We start from the raw sequence: 13,682 nt of genomic DNA, 5'->3' as shown, positions 1-13,682 counted from the left end.
ATATACAGCCTTGATGTACTCCTTTTCCTATTTGGAACCAGTCTGTTGTTCCATGTCCAGTTCTAACTGTTGCTTCCTGACCTGCATACAGGTTTCTCAAGAGGCAGGTCAGGTGGTCTGGTATTCCCATCACTTGAAGAATTTTCCACAGTTTATTGTGATCCACACAGTCAAAGGCTTTGGTATAGTTAACAAAGCAGAAATATATGTTTTTCTGGAACTCTCTTGCTTTTTCGATGATCCAGCGGATGTTGGCAATTTGATCTCTGGTTCCTCTGCCTTTTCTAAATCCCGCTCGACCATCTGGAAGTTCACGGTTCATGTATTGCTGAAGCTTGGCATGGAGAATTTTGAGCATTACTTTGCTAGTGTGTGAGATGAGTGCAATTGTGCGGCAGTTTTAGCATTCTTTGGCATTGCCTTTCTTTGGGATTGGAATGAAAACTGACCTTTTCCAGTCCTGTGGGCACTGCTGAGTTTTCCATATTTGTTGGCATATTGAGTGCAGCACTTTCACAGCATCATCTTTGAGGATTTGAAATAGCTCAAGTGGAATTTCATCACCTCCACCAGCTTTGTTCATAGTGATGCTTCCTAAGGCCCACTTGACTTCACATTCCAGGATGTCTGGCTGTAGGTGAGTGATCACACCATCGTGAATATCTTTGAAGATCTTTTTTTGTACAGTGCTTCTGTGTATTCTTGCCACCTCTTCTTAATATCTTCTGCTTCTGTCAGGTCCATTCCATTTCTGTTCTTTATTGAGCCCATCTTTGCATGAAAATTTCCCTTGGCGTCTCTAATTTTCTTGAAGAGATCTTTCTTGAAGATCTTTTTTCTACAGTGCTTCTGTGTATTCTTGCCACCTCTTCTTAATATCTTCTGCTTCTGTCAGGTCCATACCATTTCTGTCCTTTATTGAGCCCATCTTTGCATGAAAAGTTCCCGTGGTATCTCTAATTTTTCTTGAAGAAATCTTGAAGAGATCCCATTCTATTGTTTTCCTCTATTTCTTTGCATTGATCACTGAGGAAGGCTTTCTTATCTCTCCTTGCTATTCTTTGGAACTCTGCATTCAGATGGCAATATCTTTCCTTTTCTCCTTTGCTTTTCGCTTTTCTTCTTTTCAGAGCTATTTGTAAGGCCTCCTCAGACAGCCATTTTGCATTTTTGCATTTCTTTTTCTTGGGGTGGTTTTGATCCCTGTCTCCTGTGCAATGTCACGAACCTCTGTCCATAGTTCATCAGGCACTCTGTCTATCAGATCTAGTCCTTTAAATCTATTTCTCACTTTCATTGTATTATCATAAGGGATTTGATTAGGTCATACCTGAATAGTCTAGTGGTTTTCCACACTTTCTTCAAATTAAGTCTGAATTTGGCAATAAGGAGTTCATGATCTGATACACAGTCAGCTCCCAGTCTTGTTTTTGCTGACTGTGTAGAGTTTCTCCATCTTTGGCTGCAAAGAATATAATCAATCCGATTTCGATGTTGACCATCTGGTGATGTCCATGTGTAGAGTCTTCTCTTGTGTTGTTGGAAGAGGGTGTTTGCTATGACCAGTGTGTTCTCTTGGCAAAACTCTGTTAGCTTTAGCCCTGCTTCATTCTGTACTCCAAAGTCAAATTTGCCTGTTACTCCAGGTGTTTCTTGACTTCCTACTTTTGCATTCCAGTCCCCGATGATGAAAAGGACATCTTTTTGGGGTGTTAGTTCTAGAACGTCTTGTAGGTCGTCATAGAAATGTTCAACTTCAACTTCTTTGGCATTACTGGTCAGGGCATAGATTTGAATTACCGTGATATTGAATGGTTTGCCTTGAAAACGAACAGAGATCATTCTGTCGTTTTTGAGATTTCATCCAAGTACTGCATTTCAGACTCTTTTGTTGACTATGTTAGCTACTCCATTTCTTCTAAGGGATTCCTGCCCACAGTAGTAGATATAATGGTCATCTGAATTAAATTCACCCATTCCAGTTCATCTTAGTTCGCTGATTCAAGAATGTCGACGTTCCGTCTTGCCATCGTCTGTTTGACCACTTCCAATTTGCCTTGATTCATGGACCTAACATTCCAGGTTCCTATGCAATATTGCTCTTTACAGCATTGGACCTTGCTTCTATCACCAGTCACATCCACAACTGGGTGTTGTTTTTGCTTTGGCTCCATCCCTTCATTCTTTCTGGAGTTATTTCTCCACTGACCTCCAGTAGCATATTGGGCACCTACTGACCTGGGGAGTTCATCTTTCAGTGTCTTTTTGCCTTTTCATACTGTTCATGGGGTTCTCAAAACAAGAATACTGAAGTGGTTTGCCGTTCCCTTCTCCAGTGGACCACATTCTGTCAGACCTCTCCAGCATAACCCATCCATCTTGTGTGGCCCCACACGTCATGGCTTAGTTTTACTGAGATAGACAAGTCTGTGGTCTGTGTTATCAGACTGGCTAGTTGTCTGTGATAGTGGTTTCAGTCTGTCTGCCCTCTGATGCCCTCTCTCAGTGCCTACCATCTTACTTGGATTTCTCTTACATTGGACATGGAGTATCTCTTCACTTTCTGCCATAATATTGGTATCAGCTACATAGCTGAGATTATTGATGTTTCTCCTGGCAGTCTTGATTCCAGCTTGTGGTTCATCCAGCCCAGTATTTTACATGATGTGCTCTGCATATAAATTAAATAAACAGGGTAACAATATACAGCCTTCACGTACTCCTTTCCAAATTTTGAACCAATCCGTTGTTCCATGTCCAGTTCTAACTGCTGCTCTTGACCTGCATACAGATTTCTCAGGAGGCAGGTGAAGTGGTATGGTATTCCCATCTCTTGAAGAAATTTCCACAGTTTGTTGTGATCCACACAGTCAAAGGCTTTAGCATAGTCAAAGAAGCAGAAACAGATGTTTTTCTGGAATTCTCTTGCTTTTTTTATGTTCCAATGGATGTTGGCAATTTGATCTCTGGTTCCTCTGCCTTTTCTAAATCCAGCTTGAACATATGGAAATTCTTTGTTCACGTTCTGTTGAAGCCTAGCTTGGAGAATTTTGAGCATTACTTTGCTAGTGTGTGGAATAAGTGCTATTGTTCAGTAGTTTGAACATTCTTTGGCATTGCCCTTCTTTGCGATTAGAATGAAAACTGAACTTTTCCAGTCCCATGGCCACTGCTGAGTTTTCCAAATTTGCTGACATATTGAGTGCAGCACTTTCACAGCATCACCTTTTAGGATTTGAAATAGCTCAACTGGAATTCCATCACTTCCACTAGCTTTGTTAGTAGTGATGCTTCCTAAGGCCCACTTGACTTTGCATTCCAGGATATCCAGCTCTAAGTGTGTGGTCACACCATAGAGGTTATCTAGGTCATTAAGTTTTGTTTTTTTTTTGCATAATTCTTCTTTGTATTCTTGCCACCTCTTATTAATATCTTCTGCTTCTGTTAGGTCCATACTATTTCTGTCCATTATTATGCCCATCTTTGCATGAATTGTTCCCTTGTATCTCTAATTTTCTTGAAGAGATTTCTAGTTTTTCCCATTCTATTGTTTTTCTTTGTTTCTTTGCATTATTCACTTAGGAAGGCTTTCTTATCTCTCCTTGCTGTCCTTTGTACTCTGAACTCCAATGGGTATATCTTTTTTTAAATTTTTTAATTGAAGGTTAATTACATTACACTATCTTTCCTTTTCTTTTTTGCCTTTTGCTTCCCTTCTTTTCTCAGCCATTTGTAAGGCCTCCTCAGACAACCATTTTGCCTTTTTGCATTTCTTTCTCTTGGGGATAGTTTTGGTCACCAACTCCTGTACATTGTTACGAACCTCTGTCAGGCACTCTGTCTATCAGATCTAATCTCTTGAATCTATTTGTCACTTCTACTGTACAATTGTAAGGGATTTACTTCATACCTGAATAGTCTAGTGGTTTTCCCTACTTCTTCAATTTAAGTCTGAGGTTTGCAATAAGGAGTTCATGATCTGAGCCACAGTCAGCTCCCAGTCTTGTTTTTGCTGACTGTATGGAGCTTCTCCATCTTTGGCTGCAAAGAATATAGTCAATCTGATTTCAGTGTTGACCACCTGGTGATGTCCATATGTAAAATCATCTCTTGTGTCATTGGAAGAGGGTGTTTGCTATGACCAGTGCATTCTCTTGGCAAAACTCTGCTAGCCTTTGACCTGCTTCATTCTGTACTCTAAGGCCAAACTTTCTTGTTACTACAGGTATCTCTTGACTATAATAATACTGTATCACTTGCTAATTTTGCTTTTTTTTTTTTTTTAACAACATAGCATTTCTTTATATTCTCAGAATTGGGTTAGGAGTTTCAAGCCTCATTCAAAAAAAATTTTTTAAAGATCATTAAGATAATAAATTTTCTAGACTTTTAGCAGTAAAACTTGATGCCAGAATACATGGAACTATATCAGTTTTGAGTGAATATAAATTAGAAACCTAGCTTTCAAACTAAGTCAAACAAGTGGAATCAAAATGTCATAATTTTTTAGCTAAGCAAAAATTCATGTTTTCTAAATTATACATAATATTCATATATATATGCATACAAAAGTTTTTCTATTAAACTTGAGACAGAACATCAGGGGGAAAAAAGAAGAGAAATTGGAAAACAAACTAAATGAAATGGAAGCCAGTGGACAAGCCTTAATTCCATGTTACGAACTGAAAGATCTGCAGGAAACCAGCCAAATGATCGTGCTAGGATAAAACGTGAAACACACAAAAGCACTATAACAATAAGCTAATTCCTATTTTTAAAGTATAATAAAAATGTTTTCTTTTATAGTTATCTGGAAAGCTATTGTCCAGAGATCCTGCCTGCATTCATCTCTCCCACTAGATAGAGCTGATAGCCTCAGAGTATTCTTAAGTTGTCATTACACAGACTTCTCTGGTGGTCTAGTGGTTAAGAATCTTCCTGCTAATGCAGGGGACTCAGGTTTGATCCCTGATCTGGGAAAGTCCCATATGTCACAGGACAATAGGGCCCATGTGCTGGAACTGATGAGCCCACACCCTAGATCTCGCGTTCAGAACTCGTGCTTCTCTCAACAAGAGAGAAGCCACCACCGTGAGCAGCCTGCGCACCACAACGAGAGAAAGCCCATGCACAGCAACGAAGACCCAGAACAGCCAAAAGTGAATAAATAAATAGATTCTAAAATTGTCATTACACCACTTACTGTGAATATATCATATATGTCTCTCTCTCTCTCTCACACACACACACACATATATATACATATACTATATATAGATACCTTTCACATGTACCATTTAGTCAAGCCCTCAAAATAATCTTGTTATATCTCTTTGCACCACTTTTCAAAGTAAAAACTTAACATCCATCCTTCACAATGTGAAAAATGGCTCTGGATATGAGGGGAATGGGAAAGATCAAGGGTTAAAGAATGACTCAGGTTTCCCACTCCATCAGCCTTCCATTAACTTACTGATTATCTGCTCAGTTTTTCTGCAGCTCTCCTCTAATTCCATTTACTTCAGCTTTAAACAAAATTTTCAAATTACTTAGAAATGTATATATAGGTGTTTTCACAGTGGACCCTTCAGGTTCCAACTAATGGTCACAATGGAAGGCTGTCTCTGCAAATTTCGTCAGTTCCTTGTCACTTGTCCAGAAGCCTAAAAGGAAACAGGCTTCCTTTCAGGCCCATCTACCACAGCCACAGAGCTGTGTAATAACATGTCAAAATAATGGCTCAGAGACACTGTGAAATTCTACAGTGCCTTCCAAAACTTCCAAAGAAGATGTAAGTTTAAAAACAACAACAACAACAATAAGTGTACTTTGTGGACGCTCAATACTTTGAAAATTGAAAACAGTGTATGGAGTTATAGTTGAGCATGATATTGAAAGATGGTATCATGATATTCTCAACTATTCAACAGACTGCAGCATTTTCCACATATGCTCATTATGTCAGGGATCATTTTAGCTTTCAAAAATGGTAAGTGTCTGCTTGTAATTATAACATAGAGGACAACTCAATGACAATCTAAGTTTCTATACAAAAACAATGTTAATGGGCAGGAAATTTTTCCCACCAAAAGCCAAATCTTTGCTGTTAAAGTTTTCAGATATTTTCTAACATGTAGTATAAAGGTTTTTGCATTATCTTTTTAAAATTAAAATATATATGTTAATTTTTTTTTTTTTTTTAAACCAAAGCCTGTACAAAACTGTAGCCCATCAGGCTCCTCTGCCTATAAAATTCTCCAGGCAAGAATATTGGAGTGAGTTGTCATTCCCTTCTCCAGCGGATCTCCCCAACTCAGGGATCAAACCCTTATCTCTTGCATTGCAAACAGATTCTTTACAGTCTGAGTCACCAGGGAAGCTCATAATCAAAGCCACACACACAAGGAATCTCCTGACCAAAAATAAAAACATGTCTTCTTCTGAACATACATACTAATTGTAGCAATTGGAAAAGTACGAAGGAGAAAATAATCTTGATTTTTCACCATCCAAAGATTACTGCTTTTAATATTCTGATATATTTCATTTCAGGTTTTAAAACTTTTTCATCAGAAAACATTTTAGAAGAAAAGGCGAGTGTTGAAAATTTTCAAGTTAAATAGGAATATTCAGTTTTACCTCCATGCAGGGATTATATTTTAGTGTAGCAGGAAGTGGTGTTCCACCCATCTGAAAACTCTTCTCAGCCAGACCATCAAAGATTGGAGCCAGAGATATAAGCCAAGGTGGGGCAGAAAGCACACAGGCTAAATCAATCAGCCTGGATTTGAATCAACTTTCCATCAGTTACCAGCTAAGTGACTTTAAGGAAGTCACTTAATGTTTCTGGCTCTCTTTTTCCCCATCTGTGATGTAACACATACCGCACACGTTGTTATTAGGATTAAATAAAAAAAATTTGTGTCGAAAGGCCTGGCACATAATAGGCTTTCTATAAAAGTTAATTGAATCAAAAAACAACCTTGGGTCAGCATGTTCTGCCTTTAAGCCAACACAAGTGATAGCATTTTGCATGTATTGGTTTTATTGTCTGGCTACTTAGGCACTGTTGTGGACATCATAACAAAGGAGAAACAAAATTTGTCTCTGACAGCTCATGTTCTAGAGCTAATACTTCACACTCAATCATATCCAGACAGGATGATACACTAATGTCTACAGTAGAATTATGGCCAAAGACTTGATATATAGAGTGCTGTTCTCTGGACAGAAAAAAATATAACCACAGGCTATACCTCAAATTGAGCTCTATTTTAAGAAAAGCAAAGCCTCTTTTAGGAATTTTCTCAAAACTGCTTTTTTTTTTTTTTTTTAATTCCAATTGAACAACAACAACAAAAAATCTGCAGCTGCTAAAAAGAGCAAAAAAATATCTTTTAAAATTTTATTTAATAAAGCTTTTACCTGCCCCTTTAAAAGTCAACTTACTTCATAAAAAGTTAGCATATAATTAAAAAGCTTTCTTACTTAAATATCATTTGCAACCAGACCATATTTTTAATAAAATTTCCTATTTGTTGCTTTAACCTAAAATAGGGTAACTCTATAATTTACTATCCAGAATGAGATACTTGGGAGTGAAAGTACGCTTCATCAATAATTGTGCTGGGTCCATGAAGCACAGTTAGGGATGGCTTTGAGAAAACCTGGCCAGAAGGTCACTCTAACTTTCCAGAAAGATGGACTAGCCTGATCACTGGTATCAGAGAGTCCTGCAGAAGTGAGACAGCTGTTTAGATTTAGCAGAAGCATTTTGTAATTTTTTCCCCCATGAAATGGAATGTTTGCATGTCATTTAAGCTTGAGCATTAACTGTTATTTTAAGAAAAACTCTGTATACCTAAAATGTCCCCAAATTTCAAAGAAGGAATAGATTTCCTCCATTGGTGTTCTGGACTTTGATCTAGTGTTTGCTAATGTATTAGAGATAGTACGTTAATTTTGTGATTATTAGATTTAAACCCCATTATATGGCACCTCCCTCCTCCTCCCCTATGAAGGGACACACTTTCTACAGGTCTGAGGATACATGATTAAAAGACAAATCTGGGCTTTTAGATAAACCTTGAAGGGAAACGGAACTACCTCTGTATATATTAGATTTTATAGATATTTCTGTTTAAATATTACTCACAGAATATACAGTATGTACTTGAGTCTGTATAAATATAATAAATATAAATAAAATTAGATTTATCATTTAGGTACACTGGGAATTTTGCTAATATCATGAATGTTCTTTCTGCCAAGTAATTTTCTAAATAATATAATAACACAAATATCTATAGCAATTATTATAACTAATTCATAGTTACTTAAAATGTTTTGATAATGGCATCTTGCTTTTTTAAGGGCTCAGACAAGGTCTATTTATTTTATATATGTCATTTTTCAAGCTTTCTATGTTCACTTTGAAAATTCACAACATTTAGATATACTTTCCAGCTAATACATTATTGGAGACACTAAAAGGTTTAGAGAAAAGAATGAATGATTGGATTTTGACAGTGATTAGCATTGTTTTTGTTGAAAGTCAGATACTACATAATATTCAACACATTTATCCCAAGCTGCATTTGTAAATTTATTTTTCTCTTATTTTTTGTATGACATTCATTTTATAACCCAAGTAGTATTTTTGAACTATTTTCTACATGCTGAGCATGATTATCACTGTGACAATGAATAAGACATGTGTCCTATCCCAAGGCAAGCACTATCCCCTTCTCACTTTTGTTATTTAGAGAAAGTTAACAGGGTAAAGATTATATTTTGGATGGTAGGTGTCCAGGGTTCAGGAAAAATGTGCAAAATATGCAAATTCTAAAATGATTTTGAAGTCTCTCTATTTAAAGGTCAAGAAAAGTGTTTGCTTCTCAAAAGCTGATAGAGATGGAGGAAAATCTGCCAACCAAGGAGGTTCAATTTGGTCATGCATTCATTAACTTCTTAACACACAGCCACTCCACACAGACAAGAGAAGATATTAACTTTACTGGATGTTCTGGGCGATGTCAGAATGAATGCATTTCCCAAAGGGGAAACCCCATTATCCACTAATATTTAATTATTTCTCTTTATCCCTCTATTAAAAGAAAGTTTTGATAAACAGTCTTTGAAAAATCCACTTATTTACCTTTTTCATGAATGTTAAATTGTACAAAATTTTATTTTGGAGTGAAAGATCTTTACTACAAAGGTGCTTATAAAACACCAATTTCATGTAACAGATCGATTATGAATTTAGACATTTCATTGATAATGAACCACTGACTGAGAATGGTTAGTAATTCATACTCTTCCCATGAAGACAAAAAAATCTTGCCGAAATTCATCAAATTAGTAAATATTTGGCTAATTATAATCATCTAAAGTTGATTTAAATAATATCTATTAAATATCTGCAGCTCAATGTTTAAATTCATAGATAAACTCACTGAAAATGACTAGGGCATTGAAAATCATCATAAGCCGAGTAGGAATAGAACAAATGGTCATTTCCACTATTTTAGAGAGTCAAGGAGAGAAACAATATGAAAAATAAGCATATAAATAATTTAAATGACCACAAAAATAAAATAGGAAGATACATTGTGTGAAATTTCAGTAAGTATTATGAGCTGGAGAAAGTAGGAAAATATCCATATGAAGTTAGCATATCCTCAGGTAACTGCCTTAAGTGTTATAACTTGGGTTCCTTCAGCTTTTCAGATAAAAGCAGGTCATAAATGAGTCTTTGTATCCAAGCAAAAAAGTCTATCATCTGTATCTCCTTCCTTGTCACTCATATCCACCAACACTATAATAGACAAGTTGATGAGCTTACTTGTTATACTGATGGTTAGAGAGTGACTATCAACTTATAATAATTTACCTGGGAAGGACTATTCATTAAGGAAGCAATGACTTTCTCCAGAGAAGTCAGATCCTTCCTTCCTAAACCTGTTCAGTGTGGGAGTTCCTTGTTTGTTACCGAATAATCACAAACTTCTCCTTTCTCAAGGAGTTGAAAAATGGACTTGAAAGTCAGATAGTGATTAAACTATCTACTGAAATCTCATTAAATTTATGCTGTGCTCAGTCGTGTCTGACTCTTTGGACTTAGCCCCCAGGTTCCTCTGTCTATAGCATTTTTCAGGCAAGGATATTAGAGTAAGTAGCCATTCCCTTCTCCAGGGGATTTTCGTGACCCAGAGTTCGAACCTGGTCTCCTGTAGCTCTTGCATTTCAGGCAGATTCTTTACCTGCTAAGCCACTGGGAAGCCCTTCACTAAAACTAAATGAGAGCATTCTCTTGGGCCCAAGGATGAAAATATGCCTCTAATTCTCCCTTTTCTGCAGTCTCAGCTATTTACCCAGTCGTGGGGCCAAGTATCTGTAGGCTTCTTCTCATCAGGACAAGCCTTCCCTGCTGGGCATTTCATTCAGAGGAAAGTGAGACATGTGAGCTCATAATGGGAGCCAAGGGAAGATCAGAAGGAAAGATGACAGAAAGACAAGTGAAACATGAGCCCCACATTTTCCACCTTAATTTTGCTTGACATAAACCAGTATAGTTCTTGGGCTTTTGCTAACACACCAGCTAGATAAATAAATCATCCTCTGTAAGAAAAGGAGCTGGTCCTGTCTCACCCTTCACAGAGAGCTGAAGTCACTGGTGAACACATGGGGAAGAATGAGAAGGGATTATGGTCAACCTTACAGAAGTTGAGAAAAAAATAAAGACCTTTGGGTTTTCCAGGTAGCACTAGTGGTAAAAATCCCACCTGCCTCTGCAGGAGACATGAGAGACCCGGGTTCGATCCCTGGTTCAGAAAGATCCCCTTGAGAAGGAAATGGCAACCCACTCCAGTATTCTTGCTTGGAAAATTCCATGGACAGAGGTGCCTGGTGGCTACAGTCCATGGAGTCGCAGAGAGTCAGATACAACTAAAGCGACTTAGCAGCATGCAAACTAAAGGCGATAAGAGACAAAAACTTCTTCAACTACCCTTGTCTAGGTTATATTACTTTCTCTAGCTACACACAGACACACACACACACACACACACACACACACACACACAGGCCCACTCATCCTGTTACAAAGTCATATTTTACTTTCCTGTTACTTAAATGCTTCACGTGTCTGTCATCTTTCTCCAGTTATAGATTATAAATTTCAAAAGGAAGACAGTATAGTCCAGCAAAAGCATACGGGCTTTAGGTTCCCAGATACTTGGGTATAAATTCCAGTTCCACAATTTACCAGGTATAGGACCTGGTGGCTCAGTGGTAAAGAATCTGCCTGCAATGCAGGAGATGCAAAAGATGCGGGTTCGATCCCTGGGTCAGGAAGATCCCTTAGAGAAGGAAATGGCAACCCACTCCCGTATTCTTGCCTGGAAAATTCCACAGACAGGGAAGCCTGACGGGCTACAGTCCATAGGGTCACAAATAGTCAGACACAACTGAGCGAGTGACTGAGCACTGAGCTGAGCACATGACTTTGGCTAAGTCATTAACTCTTTATCTATAAAATCTATCTATCTATATAAAGGTCTAGCTCCTAGGATGGGGCATACAAATAATAATTCACATAAAATATCTGTTAAGTGTGCATTAGACACATTGACATTTGTATTTTCGCCCCATGAAAGGCATTTGTTGTCTCTTGAATTCTGTATATAGCATGGTTTTCTGTACTTTGTCAGGAACGTAAAATGACAATGAATATTAAGTTCCAGCTGACCTGTCTTGAGAGCCACTACTGAACAGATACTACTTTTATATGGATGGTTTTGGCATAGCTGTATATTTTTAGTGTTTGAATACTCCAGTCTTGGAAATTAGGAATAATCTACTTTACAAATTAGATGTATTTCATAAAATTATGCAAGCACATTTGCAGTTAATTGTTCTTAAGAATAATGGAAAGCTTATGACAAAGGGTACAATGTTTCAGCGATGAAAGATGACTAAGATCAAGAGATCTAATGTAGAACATGGTGACGACAGCAATATTGTAATGAATACTTGAAATTTGCTAAGAGGGTGGATCCGAAGTGTTCTCACTACCACAAAAAAAGAAAAAAGGATGTTTATCAAAACATCAAGCTGTATACTTTCAAGATGTACCATTTTTATTTGTCAATTATATTTCAGTAAAGTCAAAAAATGATATTTGGTCAACCATATTTACCAGTATGGTTTTTCCAGTGGTCATGTATGGATGTGAGAGTTGGACGGTGAAGAAAGCTGAGCGCCGAAGAATTGATGCTTTTGAACTGTGGTGTTGGAGAAGACTCTTGAGAGTCCCTTGGACTGCAAGGAGATCCAATCAATCCATCCTAAAAGAGATCAATCCTGGGTGTTCATTGGAGGGTCTGATGTTGAAGCTGAAACTCCAATACTTTGGCCACCTCATGCGAAGGGTTGACTCATTGGTAAAGACCCTAATGCTGGGTAGGCTTGGGGGTGGGAGGAGAAGGGGACGACAGAGGATGAGATGGTTGGATGGCATCACCGACTCGATGGACATGGGTTTGGGTAGACTCCGGGAGTTGGTGATGGACAGAGAGGCCTGGCGTGCTGCAGTTCATGGGGTCGCAAAGAGTCGGACATGACTGAGCGACTGAACTGAACTGAATTTACCAGTATTTGTAGATTTGATATGTAACTCACCAAGAGTTATTATGGTAAGTTTGAAGTGGCAGTGGCCAGAGTAATATGGAGGAAATGGTTCAACACTAAATTGAAATATGCAAGAATTAAATGTGTTCATTGTTATGTTAGGGCTTCCCTTATAGCTCAGGTGGTAAAGAATTTGCCTGCAATGCAGGAGACCCCAGTTTGATTCCTGGGTCAGGAAGATCTGCTGCAGAAGGGATAGGCTACCCACCCCAGTACTCTTGGGCTTCCCTTAGGGCTCAGCTGGTAAAGAATCCACCTGCAATGCAGGAGACTTGGGTTCGATTCCCGGGTTGGGAAGATACCCTAGAGAAGGGAAATGCTACCCATTCCAGTATTCTTGCCTGGAGAATTCCATGGACTATATAACCCATGGGGTCGCAAAGAGTCAGACACAACTGAGCAACTTTCACTTACTTATTACTTATTATTATGTTAAGGAAATAGATTAAATAGGATATCATTTGAATGTTCCACACAATGCAAACAATTCTCTGTTAATATATTCTGGTCAGTATGTGTCAAATGACTTTCTGCCATAAGTAAATTTTGCTGTGTCCTTCATAGGCAAAGAAACTCTTATTGGAAATGCGTAGTATTACTTTGGTTTTTCAAATACTCATGGAATATTGCGATTATTTTGCAAAGATGTCACAGATAGAACTGGATTCTGTTCTTTCTGCTGGTTTCTGTAGAATGGAAAATACTAAACTATAATAATGCAGCTCTTAATCCTCTATGAATAACACAGCATCTTTTCCTGTAATGAAGGATAATTTATTAGAAACTTAAAGATTTGTATACAAATGGAAATTTTGAGTTATTAGTTGATCTTATAAAGCAATGTTCAAGTCTGCTTTTAAAAATGGATATAAAATTTAGTTTTAGCTTCTTAACAGTTATAAAGCAAAAATCTATCATTTATATATTCTAAGTATTTCCTTCTGGTTTCATTAATTCTTAGATCTGCTTGTGTGAGAATTGAGCCCAGT

The sequence above is a fragment of the Giraffa tippelskirchi genome, chromosome 10, assembly GCF_054371585.1.
Source record: "Giraffa tippelskirchi isolate mGirTip1 chromosome 10, T2T-mGirTip1v1.2.pri, whole genome shotgun sequence".
Taxonomy (NCBI): domain Eukaryota; kingdom Metazoa; phylum Chordata; class Mammalia; order Artiodactyla; family Giraffidae; genus Giraffa; species Giraffa tippelskirchi.
This window is presented reverse-complemented; position numbering follows the sequence as displayed.